Raw genomic sequence first — 12818 nt, 5'->3', positions numbered from 1 at the left:
ATATTCGCAAATAAAACATAGTATTTATACAGATTACATCAATATTTATCATATAGAGGTAGGCAGTTTAACCAGCCAACTGTACGTATAGCCAGTAGATGGCATTAAATGATAAAAAGGGGTTTAGGCATTGAATATTTTTACCTGTATATAAATACACATGCTCATTATTAACAACCATGAATTTTTATGTGCTCTGCAGGTACCAAATCAGCACCTATATTTCAATCAAACAACTAACTACTGAAGGGAAAAATACAACCCGCATGTTCGCTTATTCACTCTAGCTGACCAGAAGTCCGAAGATGCCTACAAATGTCTGAGGTGAACCACGGACTATATGACTGATATTTCTCCAATCTGATTGAGTTTAACGGTCTCAGACAGCAATCGCCTACAGTTATGGTGAAGCGAACCTCTAAAATATATATATAAATATATATATATATATATATATATATATATATATATATATATATATTCTACACCAAGCAACAGGCACCATCAGTTGCTTGAAACCAGACTCCATTTCCCTGTAGAGTGCACAGTCATCCTGAAACCTGAGCCATTGTAATGTACTTACTGACAACTAAGAAAGTTGCTGCTGTTGCCTTGCTGTTTCTGCTTCATAAGTATTACCAATGGTTAATAGGGCCCTCAATCACAGTGATGGACAAATGGCAGTGTATCAGGTTGGAGGAAGAACTGCCAAAGCAGTAACCACAAAAGGTGTGCATTACAGAGCTGCCTCGGTTTTGGGGTGCATGGGTGCTCTCTAGGGACCAGAGTCAGAATGCACACATCTGTCTGAAGATGCTTTCTATTCAGGGTAAGTAATGCTTTAATAGTTTTAACTCCACAGGTAGGTTTGCTTTAAGAAATAAGCTATTGCATAACCCTAGCACCGGTATAAACAATTATTCAGCTAATCATTACACATGAGAAAAGACTATGATGTCACCACTGAGACTACAGCAAAATATAATTTAGAGAATATTTAACAACTAGTTTGTTTAATCATATGCCATGGAATGGGAACTTATTTTCCTCTCTAATATGCTAATCTTAAGAATCCCCAAGTTTTGGCAGACGAGAGGTTAATAAGGATTTGTCACTGAGACTCTATTATGTAAGTTGGTTGTGAGCTTCTTATGTGTGGCGGTTTAGAAAGGATTAGCATATACAAGAAGTTGTATTTTTAGACTTTATTTACTATAAACCCTTAACATGCACAAAGAGCAATGATTTAAAACTTTGCTCAGAAGACAAAGATAGACATATAAAGTAGACACTTTTAGAGCTAAAAATGATCAGGGAATTTTAGGAAAAAATAATAAAATAATTAATTGGTTGGCGTTGGGTACACTTTTGACATACTGCACACTGCTGAAGGCGATTCTCCTGCTACATCGAAATATCTGATTTCTGATTTAATCACTTACTTTTTAGATCTATGTGTAACTAAGATCTCTGACGCTGCTTAAGCACATTTCAATCTGATCATTTCTTTTACAAAAGTCAAACTGACCATTTCAATATTCCACTTGCATCTAGAAGGAATCAAAACATATATCGGTGATTTCTCATTCACAGGCATGCTAGCAAGATTTCATTTGTTTTTTGTTTTTTTTTTTTGTTTTTTTTTTCACAAATGTTTTTATTTATGAAATCACATAACAATAAGTACATGTATTTAAAACAGAGATTATACAACAATAGTAGGTAGAATAATGCAAACGTAAAGTTACAATCCATACAATGCATAAACCTTATCTCGATAAATCTAGTCTCAAGCCTTGCCCTAGATTAAATGACTTGTGCCTACAAGACAACATTTCAGGTATGTATACTGGGAGGTCCAGAAATTGCGTCTTACTTAATTGCAAATGGATAACTTATGGTCACTTTCCTTTGAAAGATTAACGCAAATGTAAGATTCTATTGAAATATAATGTGGGTTAAACTAGGAAGGCATGTTCCTGTGAAGGTCAAGAGTATATGTGAAGTATGGGCAGAGGGTCTTATATGGAATATGCAAGGTGTTTTTTCTTGAAAAGCTTGGTGGGTTCTAGGGTTAAAGGAAAGGTGGGGGGAAGATGGGGGGGGGGGGGTAGGGTGAAGATAGGAGAGAAAGAAGAGGGGGGAGAAAAAAAAGGAAATGGGGAAGGTTGGGGTTGGCCGTCTCTTTCTTCCCTCCTCGAGGATATTTCCTTTGCCTGTAATTCCTTCCTGAACTTATTTTTTTCACGGAGGGGGGTGACCCTTAAGGGAGTGGGAATACATGTTTCATTTTCTAATTATAAGCAATGTATAACTCTACTCAGGATAGCCGGATATGGGAATTCCGATATTTAAGTAGGTTAAGTGTTTAATCAGGAGAATTCTGCTGTAGTCTGGAAGTGTGTCCAGCATGTCCATTTGGTTCCAAAGTTATTGTTGTATCCCATGCAATATGAATCAGCTCTTCTATTTCAGCAATCTTTTTAATTCTACTAAACCATTCTTTGAGTGGAGGAGTGTTGGCAGATCTCCAATGTATTGGGATGCATTGCTTTGCTGCATTTATCAGGTGCATTGCAAGTGATTTGTGGTAGGATTTGTGTGGTAGAGGTGAGTGGTGTAGAAGAAACTGAGCTGGAGATAGTTCAAAATCATATGATGTCACTTGAGAGGTGATGCGTTTTACTTCTTTCCAAAAGGTTTGGATACATGGGCATGTCCACCAGATATGTAATATCGTGCCACGTTCTTTATGACATCTCCAGCAAATTTCTGGGATTGTTGGTGTAAATTTGTGCAATAGGGCTGGTGTGCGATACCAACGTGATTGGATTTTGTATCCATTTTCTTGTGTGGAAACATTAACAGAGCCCTTATGGATATTAAGGTAAATTTGTTCCCAGTCCTCCAATGTAAGGGATAAGGATAGTTCTCTTTCCCAAGCTTTGCAGGCTAAGGTGTCATTGGGGTGGTAGTCTGTAAAGAGAAGGTTGTGAATTGTGAATATGAGGTGGTTTTGGGGGGGGGTTTGTTCACAGAGTCTTTCGCAAGGTGTGAGCTGTCTTGAGCAGGAGGAGTTTTTGTCCAAGGATCCTAGGTAATGTGAGATCAGTAGGTACATCCATGGAGGAATGGGGGGTTTATCCATTTGGGTGGATAAGTGAGAGGCAGGTCGGAGTTTCCCTGTTTCATAGAAATGGTGGGCTAGAATTTGGTCATCCGCCCAGTACTCTGTTAAGAAATGGTTATTCATGCCTGGGGGGAAAATCTGGGTTCATTTTTATTGGAGTCAGTGGGCCCGGTATGGATGATAGGGAGGTGTGTTTACATACTGTGCGGAAGCATTGGATAGTAGGCCTCATTAGCGGGTGGGAGTCTATCTCAGGAGGGCTATGACATTCTAGTGTCCATGGAAGAGAATTAAGGGGGTAGCCTGTAAAAGACGCTTCTAGGCCGACCCAATCTTTGTTGGGTGTGTGTATGTTCCAGTCAATTATTCAGGTCAGGTGTACTGCTTTGTAGTAGTTTATAAGGTTCAGGAGACCTATCCCTCCTAGGTGTTTGGGTAAGGAGAGTTGTGCGTAGCTTATCCTAGGTTTGTGTCCTCCCCAGAGATGAATGTAGAGCAGAGGCTTTTGTAAGTTTTGATGAAGAAGGCTAGTGGTATGTGTATAGGTGCCGTCTGTATCTTGTACAGCAGTCTTGGTAAGGCGTTAATCTTTATTATCGCTGTCCTGCCAAACCAGGAGAAGAATGGTTTGGTCCAGGTTTTAAGGTCCATAGTCAGCTTGTTTAGAATTGGGATGTAGTTTTTGCGTACAAATTGGCTAGTTTGGCGAGGAGTATTCCTAAGTATGTAACTAAGTCTGATTTCCAGTGGAACAGTAAGTTATCTTTGCATTGGTCCACTAGGTGTTGTGGTAGGGATATATTTAGGGCAAAGGATTTAGAAAAGTTTATTTTGAGATTGGAGCATATTTTAAAGTACTGGAATTCCTCTAGTAGGACTGGTAGTGTGGTGAGCAGTTTCGTGAGGAATAGTAAAATATTGTCTGCGAAAGGTGTGAGTTTTAATTCTTTTTTACTAGTCTGGATCCCTTGGATATTAGGGTTATGTCTTAAGTTGTAGAGAAACGGTTCAAGAGTAAGTATAAAGAGAATGAGAGAAAGGGGGCAGCCCTGACTTGTCCCATTGTGGATGGGGAATGCATTTGACAGGGTATTATTAACTCGTATTCTGGCTATGGGATTAGTATACAAAGATAGAATAAGATTGAGCATGTATGGACATATGCCCATGGTCTGTAACACAGCTTTCATGTAATCTCATGCCACCCTGTCGAATGCCTTCTCCCCATCCAGGGAGAGAAAGAAGCCTTTTTGGTTTGATGATGTTATCTGGTGGTGTAGATTAATAGCTTTTATGGTGTTGTACCTAGCTTTTGTACCTAGCTTTTATGGTGTTGAACCAGGTATAAAGCCTACTTGGTCACGAGAGATGAGTGAGGGAAGGAGTGGAAGTAATCTGTTGGCCAATATTTTGGAAAAAATGTTGATATCAACGTTATATCGGTCTATAGTTTACTGCTTATGAGGGATCTTTTCCTTCTTTGGGGACGACCGTTATGTGAGCTTCTAGCATTTCATGTGTGAGGGGATTGGAGTGTGATAAGGAGTTGAAGGCTTTCAGGAAGGGGGAGCTAAGTTTTTGTGCAAAAGTTTTGTAGTGGACAGCTGAGAGACCGTCAGGGCCAGGGCTTTTGCCTGATTTTATTTGTTTTATTACAACGTCCCATTCCATTTGGGAAATCGGGCCTTCTAGGTTGTTAGCCATATCTGAAGAGATTACCTTGGGGCAGAATTTGTCTAGAAATGTTTTGATTTTGTTGGATCTAGTCGTAAGGGAGGTGGTGGGGGAGTTCCAATACATCAATATTATATAAATTCGAATAAAATCTTTCAAACTCTTGGGCAATGCTGTTGTTTTTCGTTAATATGTTACCGGCCGGGGAGTGTAGTTTATGAACTGTTGTTTTTGCTTTTTTCGCACACAATGCTTGGGGTAAAAGGTGTCCACTTTTGTTACCAAATTCTTAGAAAAGTTTTTGCAATAGTGTGAATATTTTTCTGATGTTCGACCTAGCTCGTCTTGTAGTAGCGTGCGGACTTCTAAAAGTTACTTATAGGATTGTTGGGCCAAAGTGCGCTTGTGTAGGGTTTAAAGTGATTTGAGTTTGACAAACAGTTCTTCAAGTCAAGCTTGTTTTTCCTTTTAACCCTAGCTGCCAACGAGAAGAGTTTCCCTCTCACTACGCATTTGTGTGCCTCCCATTGAGTTAAGCTTGATGTGTCTGGCGTGTTGTTCTCCCTGAAATAGTCATCAAAACATTTACGTATCTCTGTCGTGCAAGTTTTATCTGTTAAAATGGTGGGGTCTAGTCTCTAAATCTGTGCATGTTGGGTCTTGTCTGGGAAAGAGAGTGTGACTGAGATAGGGTGGTGGTCGGAAAGGGTCATAGGTTCTATCGTTTTTTTTTTTCGCTTTTGCAAATATGAGAGGTCCTGTTGTGTTAAGAAAAAGTAGTCCAATGCCGGGTACACACGAGCGGCCTTTTCGACCGGACTGGACAGGAAAAGGGGGGGTGAGGGATCTGGGGGTCCCCCCCAAAACACCTTGTCACCATGTTGATGGGGACAAGGGCCTCATTCCCACAACCCGTGCCCGGTGGTTGTGGGGATCTGTGGGCGGGGGGCTTATCGGAATCTGTAAGCCCCCTTTAACAAGGGGACCCCCAGATCCCGCCCCCTCTATGTGAATGGGTATCAGGTGCATTGTACCCCTACACATTCACCAAAAAAGTGTCTAAAAGGTAAAAATAGCAGCAGACAATTTTTGACAATTTCTTTATTAAAAAAAAAAGAAAAAAAGAAGAAAGTCCGCGATGTAAATCCATCTTCAATCACAGCGCCGAAGACCCGAGAAAAAAAAAAACAAAAAGGAGAAACTCTGGTTCGATGGGATGCATCCCGTGACTGCAGCCTTTTTGCACTGACAGCTCTTATATAGCTGAGGGAGGGGCCGGTGACATAAGTGGGTGACCCCGTCCCATTCTGATGTCATGTGACGTCACGTAACGTCAGAGGGGGCGGGGTCACCCGTTTACAGCACCGCTATATAACAGCTGTTATTGCAAAAAGGCTGCAGTCACGAGACGCCTCCCATCGAGGTGGAGTTTTTTTTTTTCTCGGGACCGTCGGTGCTATGATTGAAGATGAATGGACATCGCGGGACATTTTTTTTTAATAAAGGAATTGTCCCAAACTGTCTCCTGTCATTTTAATTTTTTTGACACTTTTTTTGGTGAATGTTTAGGGGTACAATGGGTACGAAACCCATTCACATTGGGGGGCTGGGATCTGGGGTCCCCTTGTTAAAGGGGGCTTCCAGATTCCGGTAAGCCCCCCCCCCACAGACCCCAACAATCTCCGGGCAAAGGCTGTGGGGATGAGGCCCTTGTGCCCATTAACATGGGGACAAGGTGTTTTGGGGGACCCCAAAGCACCCTCCCCATGTTGAAGGCATGTGGCCTAGTACAGTTCAGGAGGGGGGGCGCTCTCTCGCCTGTTTTCTTGTGGCCTGCCAGGTTTCGTGTTCGGATAAGGGTCTGGTATGGATTTTGGGAGGCCACCACACCTTTTTTTTTATTTTGGCACGGAGTACCCCTTATAATCCATATCAGACCTGAAGGGCCTGGTATGGATTTGGGGGGGGGGGGGGCCCACGCCATTTTTTTGTAAATTTTAATAAATCCTAATATCCATACCAGACCCAAAGGGCTTGGTAATGGACTGTGGGGGGACTCACGCTGTTTTTTTAATGATTTTTATGTATATTGCCGGGATCCGACAATACATTACAGCAATGAGCAGTTTTAAATTACATTTTTTCCTTTACAAATGTAATTTTGCTGCTCTCATTCATTTCACTATGTATGGCCGCTATGTAAGCAGCCATACATAGTATGGGGCGTGGACTGAAGCAAATTATTTAACGTTTAAGTTAAAAAAAAATCTAACTTGATTTAAAAAACAAAAATCAATGCAAGCCTGATACATCAGTTTAAATCCCTACCACGGTACTACCTACCTGGAGTTTGCATGTTCTCTCTGTGCCTGTGTGAGTTTCCTCCCACACACATGCTGGCGGATAAATTGGCTCTAATATGTGTATGAATGTGAGTTGGGCACATTAGATTGTAAGCTCCTTGAGGGCAGGGACTGATGTGAATGCACAATATATATACATAGACGGCTCTATATAAGCACCTGTAATAAATAAATCATACAGGACAGTAACGCATAGAAACAGATCAGTCTATAAATTTGAAAATAATTGATAGGTATTGACTTTGAGTTGCTACTCTTTAAAAATCACCATTGTTCTTTTGGATTGCCTTTAAAAAATTAGGACAAGCTCTATTTGAGGAGGACTTCAAAAAGCTTGTTGCGTTTTATAAATGTCCACAAAAAACATTTATATGGCTAGTTTTGATTATATTTCATAAATAAAATTAACTTAATATGAAACAAAAAATTTACTAGATCCACGTCAGAACACCAATGTCAATGATCCACAGTAAAGGCTACTTTCCTACAAGAAGAATGGCTCTGCCACCAACAAGCCATAATCAGTGAAACTGACCAATCTGCCCTCTGCAAAATTAACCCAAAGCCTGTGAACAAATTTACATCTATAAATAAATGTTTTATTTTATGGTGTCATTTAAAGGCCAGCACTGTAACTGTATCCAGCTAATACTTCTGATGTCATTTTGATTTTGACAGATCTTTTTATACAGTGCCTTTCATGGAGCATGTAATGCTTCGGGCTCTGTGCTGAGGTACTCGCAAAATGGCATTATTACAAGTGACAGGTCTCCAGATATGAATCATTGTGTTTCTTATGCCACTTTCATAGTGAGAAACGGAATGTTATTGCCACTGTTAAGATATAGACTTATACAATTAACACCTTGGATACTAGGATAAACTCATTAACGTTTTCCTCAATTTTTTGACAAAAAGTATTTATATCCCTTGACATTTTCCACATTTTGTCATGTTACAACCGAAAACGTAAATGTATTTTATTGAGATTTTATTTGATAGACCAATACAAAGTGGCACATAATTGTGGAAAAAAAATATAAATGGTTTTCAAAATCTTTTACAAATAAATATCTGAAAAGTGTGGCGTGCATTTGTATTCAGCCCTTTTTACTCTGATACCCCTAACTAAAATCTAGTGGAAGCAATTGCCTTCAGAAGTCACCTAATTAGTAAATACCTGTTTGTAATTTAATCTCAGTAAAATAGTATAAATACAGCTGTTCTGTGAAGCCCTCAGAGGTTTGTTAGAGAACCTTAGTGAACAAACAGCATCATGAAGGCCAAGAAATACACCAGGCAGGTCAGGGATAACGTTCTGGAGAAATTTAAAGCAGGGTTAGGTTATAAAAAAATATCCCAAGCTTTGAACATCTCACGGAGCACTGTTCAATCTATCATCCGAAAATGGAAAGAGTATGGCATGACTGCAAACCCACGAAGACATGGCCGTCCACCTAAACTGAAAGGCTGGGTAAGGTGAGCATTAATCAGAGAAGCAGCCAAGAGGCCCATGGCAACTCTGGAGGAGCTGCAGAGATCAACAGCTCAGATGGGAGCATCTGTCCACAGGACAACTATTAGTCGTGCACTCAACAAATCTGGCCTTTTTGGAAGAGTGGCAAGAAGAAATCCATTGTTGAAAGAAAGCCATAAAAAATCCAGTTTTAAGTTTGTGAGAAGCCATGTGGGAGACACAGCAAACATGTGGAAGAAGGTGCTCTGGTCCAATGAGACCAAAATTGAACTTTTTGGCCTAAAAGAAAGATGCTATGTGTGGCGGAAAACTAACACTGCACATCACCCTGAACACACCATCCCCACCATGAAACATGGTTGTGGCAGCATCATGTTGTGGGGATGCTTTTCTTCAGCAGGGACAGGGAAGCTGGTCAGAGTTGATCGGAAGATGGATGGAGCCAAATACAGGGCAATCTTAGAAGAAAACCTGTTATGCCACGTACACACGGCCGGACTTTCCGACAGAGAAAGTCCTATGGGAGCTTTAGGTCGGACTTTCTGACCATGTGTATGCCCCATCAGACTTTTTCTGTCGGCATTTCCGACGGACTCAGATATAGAACATGTCCTAAATTTTTCCGTTGGAAATGCCGATGGAGTCTGGCCCGTTCGCAAGTCCGGCCATGTGCACGCGGCATTAGAGTCTGAAAAAGACTTGAGACTGGGGCAGAGGTTCACCTTCCAGCAGGACAATGACCCTAAACATACAGCCAGAGCTACAATGGAATGGTTTAGATCAAAGGATAGTCATGTGTTAGAATGGCCCAGTCAATGTCCAGACCTAAATCTATTAGAGAATCTGTGGCAAGACTTGAAAATTGCTGTTCACAAACACTCTTTATCCAATCTGACAGAGCTTGAGCTATTTTGCAAAGAAGAATGAGCAAAAATTTCACTCTCTAGATGTGCAAAGCTGGTAGAGACATCCCCAAAAAGACTTGCAGCTGTAATTGCAGTGGAAGATGGTTCTACAAAGTATTGACTCAGAGGGGCTGAATACAAATGCATGCCACACTTTTCAGATATTTAATTGTAAGAAATTTTGAAAACCATTTATCATTTTCCTTCCACTTCACAATTATGTGTCACTTTGTGTTTGTCCAGCACATAAAATCCCGATTAAAATACATTTATGTTTTACATCATACGTTTTCAAGGCACTGTATGAATATAGATTTATGCGATCCTTTGTGGTGTGTTCTTTATGAATGGGCTGCCAACGCACCACAACGGACAAAAAAAATGCTCACAACCCTTCCTAACAACATACCACACTACAACACTGTGGGGTTGGTGTACTGAAGACAAACAGGCTGTTCACATTACAAGGGTATTAGCCCCCAGAGCCTATTTAATGTGGTAAAGTTTTACTTTCCAAAGAACACCCAATCACATGCAAGGGAAAAAAAAAAAATGTTTTGCTTGCACATGTATGGACTATGGAAGTCAGCAGAGCTCATTTACTAAGCTCTGGAAAAAATTCCCTTGCAAAGATCAACTTCCCTTGCCAAGTGAACACCCTATTTACCTTTAATAAATCAACACAGTGGCATGAATTGTAGTGCACTGAGCATTGGCCTCTAATGTACAGTGCGTTGGGGTGTCATTTGAAATTAATTATACTGCAGTTGGCCAGATTTTTAGATGCGTGTCACGCCAATGTACAAGTCTGAATGGACCATTAAGGCTTTCAATGGATGATAATAAAGAGAGTATATAATATTTAAAATTTAAGTTTAGTATATTGGGTTTTTTTGGGGGGGATTCAGCACCATATACCCTACTTGATACCGTGTGGGGTGCGTGTATGTGTTTGGCGCCAGAGAAGAAGAGAGGCCTCGTGATCGTGCTGAAAAGATCAGAGTGTGGCCATGTCTTTTTCGGCGATGCAGTCAATTATGGGACCAAGAATGTTCCCAGCGAGCACCGTGTCGAGTACTGTGTTGACCGGAACCCTGCTTACAGATACCGGTATTCGTCTGAAGCCGCAGGGGAGGTTTGTTCACCATTGGAGATATCGAAGGGCTGGGCATGATTTGTGAGGGCAGTGCTGGGACAAGGCCATTTGGTGCCCAGGGCGAAGATGGCAAACTGCGCCCCCCCCCCCCCCGTTTTTAATAAAGAATCAATGTCGTTTCAAAACAAGAATATACTTAAAACAATACAAGTTCAATTATGTTTAATGTGATAGAAACAGAGTTCACTCACACATTTTAATATGTATTTTTATTTTTATACCAAATATTGACATAAATAGGAAAAGTGTAAGAGTATTGCAAGGTATTGTGGGGTATTGCAGAGTATTGCGGGCTATTGCGGGGTATTGCAGGGTATTGCAGAGTATTGCACAGTGTTGCGGGGTATTGCAGAGTAGTGCACAGTATTGTGGGGTATTGCGGGGTATTGCAGAGTATTGCACAGTATTGTGGGGTACCCAGTGTGTGCAGGGACAGTGCAGGGCAGTGTGTGCAGGGAGAGGAGGCAATGTTTAAAGGAAGGGGAGCAGTGTGTGCAGGGAGAGGAGGCAATGTGTAAAGGGAGGGGAGCAGTGTGTGCAAGGACAATGCAGGGCAGCGTGTGCAGGGCCAGGAGGCAATGTGTACAGGGAGGGGAGCAGTGTGTGCAGGGTGTGCAGGGAGAGGAGGCAATGTGTACAGGGAGGAGAGCATTGTGTGCATGGACAGGAGGTAATTTGTAAAGGGAGGGGAGCAGTGTGTGCAAGGACAGTGCAGGGCAGTGTATGCAGGGCCAGGAGGCAATGTGTACGGGGAGGAGAGCAGTGTGTGCAGGGAGAGGAGGCAATGTGTACAGGGAGGAGAGCATTGTGTGCAGAGACAGGAGGTAATGTGTGACGGGAGGGGAGCAGTGTGTGCAGGGATAGAAGGCAATGTGTGAAGGGAGGGGAGCAGTGTGTGCAGGGACAGGAGGCAATGTGTACAGGGAGGGGAGCAATGTGTGCAGGGACAGGAGGCAATGTGTACAGGGAGGGGAGCAATGTGTGCAGGGACAGGTGGCAATGTGTACAGGCAGTGTGTGCAGGGACAGGAGGCAATGTGTACAGGGAGGGGAGCAGTGTGTGCAGGGAGAGGAGGTAATGTGAACAGGGAGGAGAGCATTGTGTGCAGGGACAGGAGGCAATGTGTGAAGGGAGGGGAGCAGGTTGTGCAGGGACAAGTGGCAATGTGTACAGGGAGGGGAGCAGTGTGTGCAGGGACAGGAGGCAATGTGTACAGGGAGGGGAGCAGTGTGTGCAGGGACAGGAAGCAATGTGTGAAGGGAGGGGAGCAGTGTGTGCAGGGACAGGAGGCAATGTGTACAGGGAGGGGAGCAGTGTGTGTTGGGAGAGGAGGAAATGTGAACAGGGAGGAGAGCATTGTGTGCAGGGACAGGAGGCAATATGTGAAGGGAGGGGAGCATTGTGTACAGGGATAGGAGGCAATGTCTGAAGGGAGGGGAGCAGTGTGTGCAGGGACAGGAGGCAATGTGTACAGGGAGGGGAGCAGTGTGTGCAGGGAGAGGAGGCAATGTGTACAGGGAGGGGAAACGTGTGTGTGTAGGGAGAGGAGGCAATGTGTGCAGGGAAGGGAGCAGTGTGTGCAGGGAGAAAAGGCAATGTGTGCAGGGAGGGGAGCATTGTGTGCAGGGAGGGGAGGCAATGTGTACAGGGAGGGGGGAAGTGTGTGCAGGGAGAGGAGGCAATGTGTACAGGGAGGAGAGGAGTGTGTGCAGGGACAGGAGGCAATGTGTGAAAGGTAGGGGGCAGTGCGTGCGTGCAGGGAAACTTTTACTGATTTCAAATGTAATGGGTTGGGGGTGGGGGGGCTTTGCGAATTAAAATCCAAGGGGACATTTTTCCATTGACCCTGATCAATGCAAAGGGACAATTTTCATTGTCTGAATTTCTTTTCTGTCCATAACTAACATTAGTTTCGTTTTATGGTTATTACTGAATGTAAAGTTGTTGTGTAGTGTGGGGAGCATTAAAAATGATCTGCTATGCCAAATCTTCTAGGTACACTTCATTAATTCCGTTTTTTTATCATATCTACAGCCTACTGATCATGCTAATGTGCTGTAGATATAAAGATTTTTACAAAAGACCCATTATTTATTTCAAGAGTTTTTTCATT

The 12818-nt window shown here is 42.5% G+C and overlaps 1 long non-coding RNA gene across 1 annotated transcript in view; it reads right to left on the bottom strand.

Annotated features, from left to right (window-relative positions):
- LOC141140245 (uncharacterized) overlaps positions 1-12818 on the bottom strand; it is a 275722-nt gene that overhangs the window by 252232 nt on the left and 10672 nt on the right. Inside the window, exon 2 of the long non-coding RNA XR_012243908.1 lies at positions 1443-1550. This is a non-coding gene — a long non-coding RNA (uncharacterized lncRNA). The remainder of the gene's footprint in view (positions 1-1442; positions 1551-12818) is intronic.

This window comes from Aquarana catesbeiana, linkage group LG04 (assembly GCF_042186555.1).
Source record: "Aquarana catesbeiana isolate 2022-GZ linkage group LG04, ASM4218655v1, whole genome shotgun sequence".
In the NCBI taxonomy this organism is placed as follows: domain Eukaryota; kingdom Metazoa; phylum Chordata; class Amphibia; order Anura; family Ranidae; genus Aquarana; species Aquarana catesbeiana.
This window is presented reverse-complemented; position numbering and strand designations above follow the sequence as displayed.